The 13,435-nt window shown below is 45.2% G+C and overlaps 1 long non-coding RNA gene across 1 annotated transcript; it reads left to right on the top strand.

Moving 5' to 3' along the window:
* Nucleotides 1-1,200: 1,200 nt before the first annotated feature.
* Nucleotides 1,201-11,249, top strand: LOC104003069 (uncharacterized). Its single transcript, XR_008540622.2, has 2 exons — nt 1,201-1,442; nt 10,812-11,249. It is a non-coding gene; the product is annotated as an uncharacterized LOC104003069 (long non-coding RNA).
* The last annotated feature ends 2,186 nt before the right edge of the window (nt 11,250-13,435 follow it).

Consider the following 13,435-nt stretch of genomic DNA (forward strand, 5'->3'; position numbering starts at 1 on the left):
TTTTCCTGAGACTTAGAAGGTAAAGAAGATGGAAGGTTTCAGGGAACCAGAGTATGACAGGCAGATGTGGACACTGCAGTCACCAAGGGCCACTTTGTCTCTTCACGATTTCGCATGGGCATGGCCTTGAATGTGGGTTAAACTGACAAAGTCTCAAGGATTTCATGTGTCGTCTGCAGAAGCTTCAGCTGTGCCTGACTCAGGGTATCGGAATGATGGCGGCACTGCTCTGTTGACCTTGGCATCTGACCTCATTCTTTGTCCTCTTGGCTCCAGCAGGCTTCCAAATGATCATTTTTAACTTTTTTTTTTTTTAAACAGCCTTGTCGGTTGGTGCTTTGGTTGTATTCAGCTTGTGTGTTCAAGTTCAGAGCAGTTTCAAGTGAGTAGCGTTCACAACAGATGGCCCCTGTGGCTGCCCTCCCTCGAGCAAACCCCCGGGTTCCCGGAGCAGGCTGTTGACTCTGCCAAGACACCTGTGCCTTTTGCGGTTTCTTCTCTGTGGCATTCGAGGGTGCAGTCACTGAAAAAGCAACCCCCGGGGGAAAGGTTCTTAAACATGTCTGTTCACATTCACTGCCTCTTGGAAAAGAAAAGCTTCTCTGGATCTCCACTGTCTTCACCACATTCCGAGTCCTTGCCACGGCCTTGGGATGGCTGTGCAAAGTCACGAGCTTGTCTGACAGCCAGCAATGCTGTTTATCATGATAGAGATTTGAGTGAGGCTGGGCGCAGTGGCTCACACCTGTAATCCCAGCACTTTGGGAGGCCGAGACAGGTGGATCACTTGAGGCCAGGAGTTCGAGACCAGCCTGGCCAACATGGCGAAACCCTATCTCTACTGAAAATACAAAAAATTAGCCAGGCGTGGTAGTGGGCGCCTGTAATCCCAGCTACTTGGGAGGCCGAGGCAGGACAATCACCTGAACCCGGGAGGTGGAGGCTGTAGTGAGCCGAGATAACACCAATGCACTCCAGTCTAGGTGATAGAGCGCAACTCTGTCTCAAAAAAACAAAAACAAAAACCCCAAAAACCAAAAAACAAAAAACTGATGTCTGGTAGATAGAATGACAAAATAAGCATTAATTTTTACTTGTTTATCTCTTCTAAGAGCAGGGGACGAGGTCTGGTAGATCTATTTAGAAGCTGTGTATGAATGTGTCTACTTAATGGTTTCTCTCCCATTTCATCAACAAAAGAACTTTTTCTGAGAGCCTATCGTGTCCATGGAGAGCAGCTGAGGTAAATCCTGGAGGTGACTGTCCCCCTAGGAGATGATGTGGATGGGGAAATAGTTCATACGCAGCTCAGCGACCTCGAAGCGGCATCCGAGGAGATGTGGCCACGGGGCAGGCGACCGACAACAGCGAGTCCAGAGGGCCAGCGTGTGCACCACTGTGTGTCTCCAGAGACTTCAGGAAGCAGCCACCACGCCTGAGAGGTGAGAGTGATTCCAAGAGTGCAGAAATGGGAGCAAGGGCTGGGGCTGGAAGGGAGGGTGGGAGACAGGAGAACCAGGCCTGAGGGGAGTTTAGGCAAACAGCTGATCCCAGTGGAGCTTGGAGGGGAGGCTGGGTGCAGACACAAAGGCTGAGGGACAAACTAAAGGAAGCATCAGAGATCGTTGAGCAAGAAAGTGACCAAAAAAAGAAAAACAATCTGACACTGGTGACTATCCCAAACGAATCTGCTTTTTCCAGGTTACTTTTCAACACGGTATGCAGAGTACCTTTTTTTGATAAACAAATATTATATGTATTTATGGTGCATAACATGTTTTAAAATATGTATTCATTGTTGAATTATGAAATCAAGCTAATAACATTGCAGCCTCACATACTTACCATTTTTGTGTGGTGAGAACCCTTCAACACTACTCTTAGCAATTTTCTTGTTTGTTTTTTTTTGGGGTTTTGTTTTTTGAGACAGAGTCTCACTCTTGTCGCCCAGGCTGGAGTACAGTGGCGTGTTCTTGGTTCACTGCAACCTCTGCCTCTTGGGTTCAAGCTATTCTCCTGCTTCAGCCTCCGCCGTAGTTGGCATTACAGGCACCCCTCACCATGCCTGGCTAATTTTTCTCTATTTTTAGTAGAGACAGGGTTTCACCATGTTGGCCAGGCTAGTCTCAAACTCCTGACCTCAGGTGATCCGCCCACCTCAGCCTCCCAAAGTGCTGGGATTACAGGCGTGAGCCACCACACCCGACCTACTCTTAGCAATTTTCAATTATACTATCCGCTGTTATTAGCTACAGTCACCAGAGCACACTTTCCCCATGCTTGTTTATCACCTGTCTAAAATGTAAGCGCCTCAAGAGGGCAGGGGCCTGCAGTGCCTAGAACCATGTCTGTCACGTAGTAGGTGCTCAGTCAATATGTGCTGAATAATTATTATCTTCAAATTTCTCTCAAGACCAAAATATGTTTAAAATGCCAAATACTGTAAAGAGAGATATTGAAAAGTAAGAGTTTCTCTCTATTGAAACTCATCTGCCTGAATTTATCTATTTTTCTAAAAGTCCTGACAGTGAGAAGGATGGTCTGGTTGGGGAGATCCCGGCCACAGCTGTACCAGGAGGAGTCATTTTGCAGTTGAAGGGAAGTGGGAAACCATTCTGGGGTGGGAATGAAGAGCTGCTGGAAGAAACCACAGTGCTGGCCTCTGTTCAGGAACCACTAATTATTTTCCCCCCAAATAAAAGCTCAGTGAAGAATGGCCACTCAGCATGTCAAATTTAGTTTCAAACACTGGTCATTCAGCACAGAACAAAATAGCCTTCAAAGATGCCTACCTACTGGAAACTCAGTGTATCATCTTAAATTTATTTACTTATTTTTTATTTTTTTATTTTTTTGAGAGAGAGGGTCTCACTGTTTTGCCCAGTCTGGAGTGCAGTGGTGCAATCTCAGCTCACTACAGCTAGGACATCCTGGGCTCAAGTGACCCTCCCACCTCAGCCTCCCGAGTATCTGGGACTACCAGTGCACCACCACGCCTGACTAATTTTTGTAGAGATGGGGTCTTGCTATGTTGCCCAGGCTGGTCTCAAACTCCTGGGCTCAAGCAATCTGCCCACCTCGGCCTCCCCTAGTGCTGGGATTACAGGCGTGATCTACGGCACCTGGCCTCATCTTACATTTAAACTCTGAGGCAGTGTGTGTGTGCACATTTATATTGTGTGACATGTGCCACTGTCACTGACTTTATTTATTGATTTATTTTTGAGACAGAGTTTCACTCTGTTGCCCAGGCTGGAGTGCAGTGGCACTGTCTCGGCTCACTGTAACCTCCACCTCCCAGGTTCAAACAATTGTCCTGCCTCAGCCTCCCAAGTAGCTGGGATTACAGGCGCCCACCACCACACAGGCTAATTTTAGTATTTTTAGTAGAGACTGGGTTTCACCATGTTGGCCAGGCTTGTCTCAAACCCCTGACCTCAGGTGATCCACCTGCCTCGGCCTCCCAAAGTGCTGGGATTACAGGCGTGAGCCACCACGCCCAGCCATTGTCACCCAATTTAAATAAGAACCATCTGCTGGTGGATGGCGGCCAGGCGTGTGCCTGTTCTAGCAGCACAGGCCACGGGGTCACAGATGCTGGCCGCTTCCTCGGCAGGTCCTTTTGCCACCCTGGCTGCCCCCATTCACCCTCTCAGGGATGTCATCATTGTGAATGGAGTCCACCTTTCTTCCCACAACTTCTCCCTTCCCACCACACACGTGAATGCCGGGCATGTCCTGTAAAGTAACAATCTTCCCAGTTTTTTTGTTTGTTTGTTTTTTTGTTTTGTTTTGTTTTTTTGAGACGGAGTCTGGCTCTGTCACCCAGGCTGGAGTGCAGTGGCTTGATCTTGGTTCACTGCAATCCCCGCCTCCTGGGTTCACACCATTCTCCTGCCTCAGCCTCCCGAGTAGCTGGGATTACAGGCGCCCGCCACCACACCCAGCTAATTTTTTGTATTTTTAGTAGAGATGGGGTTTCACTGTTTTAGCAAGGATGGTCTCGAACTCCTAGCCTCAAGCAATCCGCCCACCTCGGCCTCCCAAAGTGCTAGAATTACAGGCGTGAGCCACCCGCCCAGCCCAATCTTCCCAGTATTAAGCGGGAAATGGTCTTGTGCACTTCAAATGCATAGCACAAGTTTTATAAGAAATTAAAGCAATGACAGTCTGACTGAGGATGACACTTTATACATTGAAAAATCCCACACTATGAAGCAAATGACCACATTCAGGCGTGCAATGCAGGGCCCGAGCCTCCTGTGTCTGCTGGCGGCCCTGGGTCTCTCTCCACCCCCCTCACCCTGTGTCTGTCCGGTGGCCACCCTGCAGGGACCAGATTTGCAGGCTCCATCACCCCCTCCTTTCCAGGCAACTCTAGCTTTCGAGGTCCCCCACAGGAGACCAGAGGGGAGCCAGGGCCAGGAGACAATTCTGATAAGAGATGATGGTGGCTTAGACCAGGCGACAGTGACAATGATAAGACACGGTCACATTCAGGAGATGCTTGGAAGTGGCACCAGGCTCAGGTGATCCTCCCACCTCAGCCTCCTGGGTAGCTGGGACTACAGTTGTACACCACCACACTTTGTGAATATTTTGTATTTTTTGTAGAGACAGGGTCTCGTCATGTTGCCCAGGCTGGCCTTGAACTCCTGGGCTCAAATGACCCTCCTACCTTGGGCTCTCTCAAAGTGCTGGGATTACAGGTGTGAGCCATCACAGCCAGCCTAATGCCTTGCTTACAATATCCTTGTAGATAAGTTACACACACATTTCAAAAAGCAATGCCCAGTCTTGGACTGTCTGCTTCAGAAGGATGAATCTATTTTAGAAACAGTCATGGCTGACAGAGGCTCCTAAGGCCAAGTTTCTTAGGCCCCCATTTTGAGCTCCACTCTTCATTAACTCTTAATACAATTTTAATAAATACACTTGGCTATTTTGGTTTTCTACATAGCAGATTATATGTGACAAACTAAGAGGTGGGGGACTCAGGAGGGGAGGGGAGCTGGGAGAATACGGGGCTTGAATGGCCAAGTAGCAGGGCCTGCTGCTACATGCAAAATGACAGTTGGAGAGCAGCAGTCTCGTCATCGTCATTCATTTATTCATCAAATATTCATTAAGCAAGTGATACATACAGGCACTGTGCAAACACACTTCGCCAGCTAGGGAGAGAAAAACTGATCAAAGAGCACACAGACAATCCCATAGGGATTAAAATACAACACAGTCAATAATAACAAAACATAGGTTTCAATATCCCCTGCTTTAGAAGCTGAATCTCTTGAGAGAGATTTCCTTCCAGTGGTTAAAAATTAAAAGTGTTGGCATTTAAATGAGTATCAGTTATTTGGAAAAATCTCGTAACTAGGATATTTCATTGCCTAACTACACCATTTCAGGGTATTTTAGTTAATATGCAAATTGCTAACAGCTGTGAGAACAAAACCACCACTGCATCATCACAATAGACCGAAGATGCTGGCGGGTTTTGCTGAGCTCTCTTAATTAAGAACTGCTATGGAATTTTTTTTTAAAAAGAGTATATATACATATATAAAATTTACAGAAAATATTATTGAAAATACTTATATTCACAGAATTTATTATCTTGGAAAAACAAATATTTTCAGAGCATCTAAATACAAAGCATCTCCATTCAAAGAAACTTTAAAAAAATTGTCAGCTGGGCGAGGTGGCTCACGCCTGTAATCACGGCACTTTGAGGGGGACCAAGGTGGGTGGATCACCTGAGGTCAGGAGTTCGAGACCAGCCTGGCCAACATGGTGAAACCCCATCTCTACTAAAAATACAAAAATTAGCCGGGCGTGGTGGCGGGTGTCTGTAATCCCAGCTACTCAGGAGGCTAAGGCAGGAGAATCGCTTGAACCTGGGAGGTGGAGGTTGCAGTGAGCCGAGATCGTGCCTTTGCACTCCAGCCTGGGCAACAAAAGCAAAACTCCGTGTCAGAAAAAAAGGGTCATTTTGTTTGTTTCAGTATAGTTTTAATCTGTTTAGAATTTTAAATTGAATTACTGCCAGATAAATTAAGCTTCGTCCTCACCTCTTATTTCCTTTTACCTGATTTACCTTTTCTCAAAGGAAAGAGAAAATTATATTTCTGCCAGCAGTAATGATTTTTTTCCCTATGAATATACAATATCCTTTAAAAACCATGTCATCTCAAGGTCAAAGAAAACAAAAAACCAATGAAAAGGTGGAAGAGGGAATATAAGATGTAAAAATCTTATTTAGGTTAGAAACTACTCAGTAGAGTTAACTTTATAATCTGATATACCATTCTGCATTGTGGAAATGACATACAAAATGCTTAGACTTTCATAAAGAAAAAAGAAATAGAACTTATGCATCAAAAGAGAAGATAGTCAAACAGTTCCCTCTACTGGAAGGTTTAATAGGAAGCTGGACATGCCATATTCTTTCATACTGTGATTCACAGAAAAGTCAGAGAGCATTCAGCAGACTGGAAATGGGTCACTCAGGAGGAGGGGCATAAGGCAGGAAGGACCAGCTAGGAAGCAGTTTATAGTGGGACTGTATTCATCACTTATATAATTAAATAATTTTCAAAAGCAACATACACAATTCTATGTAATTTTTTAAAATGCATATATATGCATTTATGTATTTTCAAAAGTTTGGGTAGTATCACACCAGAAGGTTAACAATTTTTAACTCTGGCTATAAGGATTATGGGTGATATTTGTATTCTTTTTATATATTCTTTTGAACTATATTTTCTGAATATCTTATAATAAGCATGCATGCATCTCTCTCGCTCTCTTTCTTTTTTTGAGCCAGAGTCTTGCTATAACGTTGAACTCCTGGGCTCAAGTGATCCTCCCATCTCAGCCTCCCAAGTAGCTAAGGATTACAGGCGTGCACAACCACGTCCAGCTAATTTTTAATTTCATTTTACTTTTTGTAGAGATAGGTCTCACCATGTTGCCCAGGCTGGTCTAGAACTCCTGGTCTCAAGCGATCCTCCCACCTTGGTCTTCCAAAGTACTGGATTACAGGTGTGAGCCACCACACCAGCCTCAGGCTTATAATTAGAAATTGATTCTATTTATCAAGAAAAAGTTTTTAAAGTCTGGTAAAAAATTAGAACATAAAAGTATTTTCTTTCAATGAAAAGAATCTCGTTTCAATTATTATTTTTAACATACTCATTATCTGCTTTTAACAGTTATTTAGTTAAGAGTTTATTCCCTAAGAAACAAATATTGCAGGGCGGGCACAGTGGCTCCACCTGTAATCCCAGCAATTTGGGAGGCCGAGGCAGGCAGATCACTTGAGGTCAGGAGTTTGAGACCAGCCTGGCCAACATGGCAAAACCCCATCTCTACTAAAAATACTAAAATTAGCTGGGAGTGGTGGAGGGCACCTGTAATCCCAGCTACTTACTTGGGAGGCTGAGTGACGAGAATCACTTAAACACAGGGGACGGAGGTTGCAGTGACCCGACATCACGCCACTGCACCCCAACTTGGGCAACAGAGTGAAACTGTGTCTCAAAAAAAAAGAAAAGAAAAGAATAGAAAAGAAAAGAAACATATATTGCAAAGATGAAAATTTGGTTACTCAAAATCTGCCAAACTAATTACTGAGATAACTAATGAAATCATATGTAGGAAGTTCCCAATTTCTCTGTGGATTGTGTGTTTCTATTATGTGGTTATTTAGAACTTGAAACATCATGCCATAGGCATAATGCTTTAAATGTGCTTCTTAAGTTGTGCTTCTCAAAAGTCTATCTTATCCAAAATTTAGCTAAACTAGTGTGTTATTACAATAAAAGTAGTAAACAATATTCGCAATGAATAATAGTGAATAATATCTCCTTAATAGTGGCATAACCCAAACTCATTTGGAGCCCCTTGACCTGTGCTGAAATAAAGTTCCTCAAACCCCATTTCTACAGTGTGGGGAAGTCCAAGCTGCTAGATTTCTGTGAATTCCTAGGCACATATTCTCTTATGGACTCAATATCAAAAGAATGTGCTCACATTAACGCATTAATGAGTAATGTAGGTTTGACTCAAGCTTCTTTAGGGGAAAGGAAGCAGGGCTTGTATTACTCAACTCAAAGATCTATTGTAGCTGGGCATGGTGGCTCACGCCTGAAATCCCAACCCTTTGGGAGGCCGAGGCAGGCAGATCATTTGAGGTCAGGAGTTCAAGACCAGCCTGGCCAACATGGTGAAACCTGTCTCTACTAAAAATACAAAAATTAGCTGGCATGATGGTAGACGCCTATAATCCCAGCTACGCGGGAGGCTGAGGCAGGAGAATTGCTTGAACCTGGGAGGCGGAGGCTGCAGTGAGCCAAGATTGTGCCACTGCACTACAGCCTGGGCAACAGAGCAAGACTGTCTGAAAATAATAATAATAATAATAAAAAGGTCCATTGTAGATTTTAAACTTTTGTGCACCAAAGGATACTATCAAGAAAGTAAAAAGACAAGCCACAGAGTGGGAGAAATACTTGAAAATTATGTATCTGATAAGATTCTATTATCCAGAAGGTAAAAAGAATTCTTACAACTTAAAAGTAAAAAGATAAATAACCCAATTAAAAAATGGGCATAGGGCAGGGTGCGGTGGCTCACGCCTGTAATCCCAGCACTTTTGGAGGCCGAAGGGGGGCGGATCACGAGATCAGGAGATCAAGACCATCCTGGCTAACATGGTGAAATCCCGTCTCTACTAAAAACACAAAAAATATAGCCGGGCGTGGCAGGCGCCTGTAGTCCCAGCTACTCGGGAGGCTGAAGCAAGAGAATGGCATGAACCTGGGAGGCAGAGCTTGCAGTGAGCCGAGATCACGCCACTGCTCTCCAGCCTGGGTGACAGAGAGAGACTCTGTCTCAAAAAAAAAAAAAAACAAACATAGCATCTGAATAGACATTTCTCCAAAGAAGATATACAAATGGCCAACAAGCACATGAAAAGATGCTCAACATTCTTAGTCTTTAGAAAGATGCAAATCAAAATTACAAAGAGATAAAGAGACGCCACTTCTCACCACAAAGAGATGCCACATCCCAGCAGGATGGCATGGCAAGGTATGGGGAAATTAGAGCCCTCAGGCATTGCTGGCGATAAGGTCAAATGGTGCCGCCACTGTAGAAAAATAGTTTGGCAGGTTTTCAAAAAGTGAAGCATAGGGTTATCATGTGGCCCATCAATTCCACTCCTAGGAGTGTAGCTGTGATGATTAATTTTGTGTCAACATACGTGGGCCCCAAGGGGCCCAGATGTTTGGTTAAACATGTTTCTGGCCGTCTGTGTGGGTGTTTCTGGATGAGATTCATGTTTGAATCAGTACACAGAGTAAAACGGGTTGGCTTCTCCAAAGCCAGCGGGCCTCATTCAACCCATTGAAGGCCTGCAAAGAACAAAAAAGGTGATGGTGAACCTCTGTAGTCCCAGTTACTCAGGAAGCTGAGGCAGGAGGGTCGCTTGAGCCCAGGAGTTCGAGGCTGCAGCGAGCTGTGATGGCCCCAGCCTGAGTGACACAGTGAGACCCTGTCTCAAACAAACAAACAAACAAACAAAAAACAAACAAAACAAAAAAGAAAAATAAGAATCAGACTCAGACTGGAACTTACAGCACTGGCTCTCCTGGTTTTCAGCCATGGACTTGGACTAGAACTTACAGCACTGGTTCTCCTGAGTCTCTAGTTTGCTGATTGAAGATCTTGGACTTCTCAGCCTCCATAATCACACAAGCCAATTCCTGATAGTAAATCATGTGTGTGTATACTGTATATATGTGTATACACATGCACCTATATGTATGTGTGTGTATATACTATGTGTGTGTGTGTGTGTCCTGTAAGTCCTGTTTTTGTTCTCTGGAGAACCCAGCCTAATATAGCATCTAAGACAAATAAAAGCATATGTTCACATAAGAACATAGACAGAAATGTTCATAGCAGCCTTATTCATAATAGCTAAAAAGTAGAAACAACTCAAATGTCCATCAGCTGAAGAATGGATAAACAAATTATGCTGTATCCATAAATGGAATATTCTTTGGCAGGAAAGAGGAATGAAGTGCTGACATGGGCTACAACATGGATGGAACCTGAAAATGCGCTCAGTGAAAGAAGCCAGCCACAAAAAGCCACATATTCCATCACTTCTTTTCTATGAATTGCTCAGAATAAGCAAATACATGGTGTCAGAGAGTAGATTTGTTGTTGGCAGGGGTTGGGGAGGGGAGAAGAGTTTTATAACAGCTTATAAAGTTTACAAGCTAGGCCAGGTGTGGTGGCTCATGCCTGTAATCCCAGCACTTTGGGAGGCCCCAAGCCCAGCAGATCACTTGAGGTCAGAAGTTTGAGACCAGGCTGGCCAACATGGTGAAACCCCATCTCTACTAAGAATACAAAAATTAGCCGGGCGTGGTGGTGCATGCCTGTAATCCCAGCTACTCAGGAGGCTGAGGCAGGAGAATCACTTGAACCCAGGAGGTGGAGGTTGCAGTGAGCCGAGATCACGCCACTGCACTCCAGCCCGGGCAACAGAGCGAGACTCCGTCTCAAAATAAATAAATAAATGAAGTTTACCAGGTTAATGAGTAAGGAGTTTTTTTTTTTTTTTTGAGATAAAAAATATAAAATTGATTGTGGTAATGATTGCACAACTCTGAATATACTAAAACAAAACCACTGAGTTATGTATTTAAAAATGATGAATTTATGGTATGCAAATTGTAAAATTAAAAAGAAAAAATGCACAGTTTAGACCTGAAATCATCCATTTCTCTTTTTAGGAATGCAGGAAGACGGACACATGGCTGGGGAAGTACAATGAAAGGCCAAGTAGGCAGCCTGTTCTCCTCAGATCAGTCCCCCACGAACACTCATTCCTGAGGACTCATCCAATACTAAGAGAATGCTCTTGTTTTTGAAGAATTTTCTGAAAGCCATCCTGACAAATTAAGTAGAGTATGCTGAAGATAGTCAGACTTTGTTTTTAAGAATTGAATATTCTGGAAGAGGCTCTTCAGTCCAATCTTTAGTTCTCTCCACAGAGCAAACGAAGTGAAGTGCCGAAGGCCTGGAGCCCGAGCTGTTCCCACACGGACTCCAGGACAGTTAAGGCAGGGTTGCCTTAACTAAATCTCTGATAACTGTTTCTTCTGTCTTTCTCCTAAAAATGGAATGCAGGCCATCTATTCTAGGGAAATAAAGGATTCTAGTTATGTGAATCCAGGAGCTTTTTTTGTTTGTTTGTTTGAGACAAAGTCTCGCTCTATAGCCCAGGTTGAAGTGCAGTGGCGCCATCTCAGCTCACTGCAACCTCCGCCACCCAGATTCAAGAGATTCTCCTGCCTCAGCCTCTCGAGTAGCTGGGATGACAGGCACCCGCCACCACGCCCGGCTAATTTTTGTATTTTTAGTAGAGATGGGGTTTCACCATGTTGGCCAGGCTGGTCTTGAACTCCTGACCTCAGGTGATCCACCCGCCTCGGCCTCCCAAAGTGCTGGGATTATAGGCGTGAGCCACTGCGCCCGGCCGATAACTAACCTTTTATTTGACATTAATATCTAAGAAACAGCTTGTGTCCTCTTTAACCTCACTCATCCTCATGTATCTGCTGGGCAGTTGGGTGATTTTATTCTCTAAAATATGCACTCAGGACCAGGCGAGGTGGCTCACACCTGTAATCCCAGTACTTTGTGAGGCCAAGGCGGGCAGATTGCTTGAGGCCGGGAGTTCGAGACCAGCCTGGCCAACATGGTGAAACCCTGTCTCTACTAAAAATACAAACTTAGCCAGGCGTGCTGGCGGGCGCCTGTAATCCCAGCTACTCGGGATGCTGAGGCATCCTGCACTCTGGCCTGGGTGACAGAGTGAGACCCCATCTCAGGAAAAAAAAAAAAAAAAGTATGCATTCAGGACAATTGAAATGAATATATTGTATAATAAGCCTGGGACCAATAAGAATGGTTTAAATTTAGTTCTCATTCCAGTTCTCACACGGTCCACATGGAAAACACAGCTGCCTGCTTTGTGTGTGCACAAGATGGCTCTCCTCGGGCAGACAGGGTCAGCATGGATGTGGAATTCTCTTGTGTTAACAATGCCTGGGTATCTGCACAGGGCTGTCCTGCAGGCCTGAGTGTTCCCAGCATGACTGGAAATCACAATGCCCAGTAAATACCTCAGGACTCAGGAGGAAGGACACGGCCTGCCTGCTGTGTTTTCCAGCAAGCAGAGGCAGCTGTTCCATCAAGATGAGCCCCTGTCCTGAGGTGTGGCTACCTAGATGACCTCGGTAGAGGGGTGTAGGGGATGAGGAAGCCTCGCCTGGGGCCCCCATTCATTCCTAATAGCATCATTGCCACACGTCCGTCCCTTGCCTCCAAAGTCATATGAAAATTTACCCAGGCCCTTGGGCGGCTGGACAGGCTTTTGTGATGTGAGGGACACACACAGGGCATGTGGGAAGCTTGGCGGAGGCTCCAGGAACGCTGACGAAGTGTTTCAGGACCCCCACCCCCATGCCTGTACCAGGGCTGGCCTCCAGAGTGGGTGAGGGCAGAGCAGCTGCGGGCTTTTCATCCTGAGGTCCTGGCCCCACCGGCCACCGCATGGGACTCTTTGCTTGTCGGGGCTTGTAAAAATCAACCTTCAAGAAAGAAAAGGGAACTCTTCACGTTGAATGTTGACTGTGTTTGCGTGTGTGTGTGTGTGTGTGTGTGTGTGTGTGTGTGTACGCGCGTGCGCACTTGCACAAGCTTGCATGTGCGTGTTTACTTCACAGAATTTTGTTTTTGTGAAATTCCCCTCCAATTATGTGTTACAATTTACCTCCATGCCCCAGTCACACTGTTGGTTCTGCGCTCTGAACCTGGGTGTAGCTCATTTGAAGGACTCTCTTCTGCGTTTCCTAACAGATATTTGGTGGTCTCAAGAGTTGAGGTTGTGGACGGTTGGGAGAAACTGAAGTTCTATACATTTCCTTAGAGTTTACATCCTGCAGTTAAAAGGCTGGAAGGGCTCAGCCCGGGCCCCACAGCCCCAGGCCATCCCCCGCAGGCCACCCACAGTGCCCCCATTTCTCTAGCTGTATCTTTTTCGAACAGCCCGGGAAAGGAAAGCGGGTTCGCTTGTGGATTTTGTTCACGGCGGAAGCACCATGTTCTGTTTCTTGTTCAGGTTCAGTTTATTGTGTAAATGGTGTTTTTTTCTGGTGTGAGCTTTGGTGATTGTGGCAGGGCTCCTTTGAGGAGATGGTTCCACTTCGTGGTCTGAAGAAGAATCTGGTTTGGCCAGAGGCCCCCTGCGGCCCATGTCACCCTGAGTACACCCCTCTGATGCTCTGCCGTCAAGAAGCACGTTTCCATCAGCTGTATTCAACACCACAATGCATTTTAAAACTATATTTGC

This window comes from Pan troglodytes, chromosome 17 (assembly GCF_028858775.2).
Source record: "Pan troglodytes isolate AG18354 chromosome 17, NHGRI_mPanTro3-v2.0_pri, whole genome shotgun sequence".
Taxonomy (NCBI): domain Eukaryota; kingdom Metazoa; phylum Chordata; class Mammalia; order Primates; family Hominidae; genus Pan; species Pan troglodytes.